The sequence below is a fragment of the Tachysurus fulvidraco genome, chromosome 7 (assembly GCF_022655615.1).
Source record: "Tachysurus fulvidraco isolate hzauxx_2018 chromosome 7, HZAU_PFXX_2.0, whole genome shotgun sequence".
NCBI classification, from domain to species: Eukaryota; Metazoa; Chordata; class Actinopteri; order Siluriformes; family Bagridae; genus Tachysurus; species Tachysurus fulvidraco.
In genome coordinates, this window is record NC_062524.1 from 24,405,351 (window position 1) to 24,410,986 (window position 5,636).

Here is a 5,636-nt window from a genome sequence, read left to right on the forward strand (position 1 = left end):
GAAAATAAAAACGTGACTCATCCGAGGCAAACTTTTTAGCTTTGGATTTAATGCTTAGAAATGATTTCTAGAATCTCTCGATGAATCTCTAGACCCAGACATCAAACTTTATCCAGCTTAATAATATTACACAGACTTGTTTTAGACATACAGAGACCAAAATGGCATTTTTGCTCAGCGATTACTTTATAACTGCTGGGATAAAAGAGAAGAAATGAAATAAAAAAAAAACAACATCTTGTTCAGAACTCAACCCTGCTGCATTTGCCAAAGTTGGCCACTACTTTGCCATGAGCAGCACATGGCACCACTATGCTTCAAGCCTTTAGGCCCTTTTACAAAGGCATCTAATATCACACACACATCACTACATGCTAGGCCCGTTCTCGTGGGTGTCTCAGTTATAATACCCATATTGTTCTCTTGGCATTGGATGTAGTCTCAGGAGATATGTAGGACTGTAGAGCCAAACTCCCACTCAGCCCTGCAACAACAAGCTTTTTGTAAGCACGTGTACTGTGCTCCTAAGACTCCTAATGCCTGATGCTATTAATCATATTTAGTACTCACAGCTTATCAAAAACGTTTCTTGGATAAGAAGGTGCAATGCACGAGGCAACGTTTAGTGATTAAGGAATATGCATGAGAATGGAGCTAGGGGTGGCGTGGACAAATCGTAAGCTGAGGAATAGATTTAGAGCCTCCATGTGTGTATATTGTCATTTAACTAACCTCAGGAAAGTAAGGGATATGAAATGTCTCCAGATGTAAACCCTATGAGTCCAAATTTTTTCCAGCCACGGAAAAGCTTTCACAAGTCGTTTAAGTCTACACCAGCAGAGGTCCCTCTTAGAACAAGCAAAGCTCAGGCTGCCTGATGTGGGATCGTATGTGTCAGCCCATATTTTCATTTGAAGTGTTAATGGAAGTTCCAGATTATTCTTAAATCACATAATGTGAATTAAATGATGTAATATAGATGTAATGTGATACAGACAGCTCACCACACACAGTAATCGGCTATTATATGTAGATAAATAATGAAACATCCAACAATGTTGGTGGTTTGATGGTAGAACATTTAGGTTTAGTTGTCTGGAGACAGAATAAGCACCTCAGACATACTCATTACGTGTTGTCCTTAGCCCTGTTAGCACCATAGCCACAATGTGGTGCATGATGGGACAGGTTAGTGCAAAAAAAAAAACAAAACAGGAAAGTATTAGAATTGAATTTATTTAATTTAAAAGTAGACTCATGGATATACAGGACAATTGGATGATAATTAAGTATACATTATGATCCGTATCTCAATCGGTTTTTATCTTGGTATATTATCAGGTTGGGATCCATTACATTTATAGAAATTTGCAGACACTCTTATCCGGAGTGATTTACATTTTTATTTCAATTTATACAACTCAGGGTTAAGGGCCTCGCTCAGGGGCCCAACAGTGGCAACTTGGTTGACATGGGATTCAAACCCTTGGCCTTCTGATCAGTAGTCAAACACCTTAACCACTGAGCTACAACATCCCACGTTACGTGACCCCATGACTGAATTTTAGTGATATTAAAAACTTACATATTTAAAAAATAGCAAAACAAACCGATGTATTGTTTGTTAAACCGGCTTTAGACTGAAGAAATTTTGACCTGATTTTAAATCAAAATCTTGCGGAATAAAATTTGGTTTCTTCTGTTGCGTGTCAAGAAAATGCAATGCTAAGATCTGAGGGCGTGAGAGCAGTTACTACACTTGTCTAAAATGCATTATTGGGCTAAAGTAGAACATACAGAGTAGTCGGTCTACACTGTATCGGGTGCTTGTGTGGTGACCCGAACTAAAGCAACCTGCTAAGACCTTTTAAATCAGACTCTAAAAAAGAAAACCTACTTTTTCTGCAGGTAAAGTACACAGTAAACATAGATAAGGCTCAAGTACGTCACTGTAAGCAAAAATCCATACAGGCCAGCAGCAACTTAATTTAAAAAAAGGTGCGCTTGAATTCGTATGAAGAACTTTCTGGTCTGTCTTCGGATGAATCGGCAGCAGACTCTGTGATAAATAGTCTCTCTCTCTTCCTCTCTCTCTTTCTCTGCTGTCCTCTCTCTCTCTCAATCCCTTTGCTCAGCTCCTCAGCTATCGGTTTTCTGTCCATTTAGCAATTCTGCCAGAACTCTTAAATCTGTGCCTCTTCAGCAGCAAGGCGTTGTCGGTGATTTACATAGCTATCATTTATGCAGAGAGACGTCAGTGTGACCCGGAGTGAGCAATAAAATGCTCAGATTGAGTGCCACACGGTGACAACGAGCACTTCCCACCGGTCATCACTTAAGGAATGGGACGAGAGACGACTGAAGACTGCGCCCATCACAGAGTGACGGAGGGAATTAAAATGAGAAAGCCAGACAGATTATATCAACTGTAGTGTTGTGTTGTGGTTAAAGAGCTTGATTAGTGAAGTCAGCAGGGTTAATTAGTGAGTAATATCAGCTCACGTGGCACAAACTAAGGGTGCTGCAGCATGACCATGCCCCAGTGCACAAAGCAAGGTACATGAGGATATGGTTTGCTAAAGATAACCTAAAGGAAATTGAGTATTTGTAACAGAGCTCTGACTGTGACTCAACCTCTGACTCAGCTGAACTCCTTTTTGGATGAACCGAAACACCGACTGCAGCCCAGACCTTCTAACCCAACATATTTTGTAGCGGAATGAACAAAAATCCCCACAGCCACGCTCCAAAAACTAGTGAAAAGCTTATTGACCTGGATTTGGGTCTGAGCACAGGAGAACTTGGCAAAAAAACAAACAAACAGAGAAGATACAATGGGTGAGAAGTCTAAGTTCATGGAAACACCACTATTGGCTCTGTAGTGTAAGGAAAACTGACAGCTAAACTCACCCAAAAGCTATTTAGCTCCTCAGCACAAATTGTCCAGAAAAATCCTATTCTCTTCTCCTTCCTGAATGCAAAACATGGAGAAAAAAATCTGAGAAATGTAAAATTCAGAAACTGAGTATTCAGAGGCTCATGAGATCATCAAGTCATCAGCAGAAAATTAGAAACTCTTCACTTGTGCTGCCTTTGGCCTCAGATTGCTGTCCTTCTCTGACAGGAGCTCATCCATCTCAAGTCTTCATGTGTATTCTAGGATGCTTTTCTGCTCACCATGGTTGTAAATTGGTGATTTGGTTGGAAGTCGTGGCCTAATGGTTAGAGAGTTTGACTCCTAACCCTAAGGTTGTGGGTTCTAGTCTCAGACTGGCAATACCACGACTGAGATGCCCTTGAGCAAGGCACCGACCCCCCCAACTGCTACCCGGGCGCCACAGCATAAATGGCTGCCCACTGCTCCGAATGTGTGTTCAAACCAGCCTGGCTTTTGATCTCTCTCATCAACCCGGCATTTTTATCTACAGAACCACTGAAGGCTGGATTTTTTTTTTTCCTCGCACATTTCTGTGTAAACACTGAACACTGCTGTGCATGAAAATCCCAAGAGTCACCCGATTCTGAAATATTAAAACCAGCCCATCTGGCACCAACCACCATGCCATGGTTGAAGTCTCGGGGATCAATATTTTCCTCATTCTGATGTGAACATGAACCAAAGCTGAATCAATCATTTTATACACTTCATCGATTTTGTCACTAATCATATACAAATGTTCCTAATAAAGTGGCCAGTGGGTCCAGTATACTATATAACACAGCGATCGTGGATGCGACACAGAGGAGAAAGTTCCTGTTAAATGAATGCCAGCTGAGGCTGAGAGGTATGATCTGATGTGATCTCCACAGGCTGGGATGTGTGTCGTGAGGCTCCCATCCCTGATTAGTGCCAAAGTTTAATTAAAATGAAATGTCTTGGGGCTTACGACACCGTCTTCCTCCCTCCTCCTCTGTGTCTCGGTAATTAGAACATAGGGTGATTCTCAGTCTGTCACTCTTATAATTGGGGATTTATAAAGGACGAGTGCATCGACATGCTGAGGCAACATTTAGAACAATTTTTCAACACTTTTCTTTCTCCTCCTGGGAATTGTGCTGATAAAGCTTTCATGTACTATATTATCCAGATGATGTTTTTTTTTTTTTTTTTAGTCCCTAACCACTAGGGTGCGATAACGCGGCAGTGACCGCTTTTGGCTTCGTGCATTTGGACAGCAGTGTTTCAATATGTGAAGTAAAAATGAATTTCAGATAGTTCATACATAGCATGTTTTTTTTTTTAGAACATTTTATACCACACCTCTGTTGAACGCTTGATTCTGATTGGTCAGAAGCCGTCAATCGATTTCTTCTGTGTAGTTCTGTGTAGAAACTAGCACTTTTTATATTTGAAAAAAATGTTGAATATTTTTGGAAGGAGTCTCCAGTGTCAGGTTTTGCCTCCATGACAAACAGAACATGATGTGTTGTTTCCTTTTAAATTTGAGAAAGGAAAAGAAGAGACTTGTGAGCAAAGGATTTTGTATAGCTGCTATAACGTTGCTTCAGAGATGATCTACAAAAGTATGTCTTGATACGGTGGGAAAAAAAGTTGTAGTTCAAACTAATGTATTTAAGGAAAAACACATTTAACACATTTTTTCCCCCTTTCATTATTTGGCTTGTACCGCTTACCGTACATAGCACAATGTTTTGTGGTGTAAATTACTTTAGATACAGCAGTTAACTTAATTTTTACCAGGACGCTGGAGTTCTGTTGTGACTGCAGAATGGAAATCATCTTACGGGACATTTTCAATCAGTGTAAACTGCCTGTATATAAAATGATTCAGGACTCTGTTGGCTTTCAGTGCGGTTGAAGATAATGCTTTCAAATTCCTGATGCTTATGAATAAGCACTTGGGGCATTTCAGAGAGCAGAAATACAGGGTTTGATATCATCAATTATTTTGAAAATAGAAGCTTCAATTTGTGTGGAAAAATATGAACTGTTTTATTTTCCTCTTGACTGTTTTTATGAATATATCCCTGTAGTCTAGGTAAAGACAGAAATACTTAAGAATAACTTCAAGGACACTACAGTGTCTACTTTCATATAAGCCATTAAACACAGCTGTGGAGTGTGCACTGATAAAGACATTCAAGGCTAAAAATGAACAAAACAGTTGTGTTAGTTTGTTAGTGAATTTTGCTAGTAGTTATGCTAACCAGATACTCAATAACAGCACCAGTTACTAGTTTAGTCTTAACAAGCCAACAGTAGTTATCTGATTTAAAGAATCTAGCTTCGATCACTAGCTAATCCCTAATAGTTAACGGAAGATACTGTTAGTTTGAAGCATGCTAACACTGAAAGCCTGTTACTGAGGTAGCAGAGCTTAGCATATTCACAGACACAGTGATTGTATTTATAAAGTGAACCAAGTTTGAACATAAAACACTAGTAAATCATACAACTAGATACTTTTCGCTGAATGGTTTAGGATATGATCTGATGAAAGCAGTACATTTTGTATTAAGTAAGATCTTGAGGTAACATCAGATGACCCTTTTTCTGCAAAGAAAATAGCTAAGATACTGTATGTGCTAATTGTTAGCATGGCCACACTCGCATATTTACACAGTTATTGACTTGGGTCTTGTATAGAGCAAGTTAAAGTAATCTCATATACATT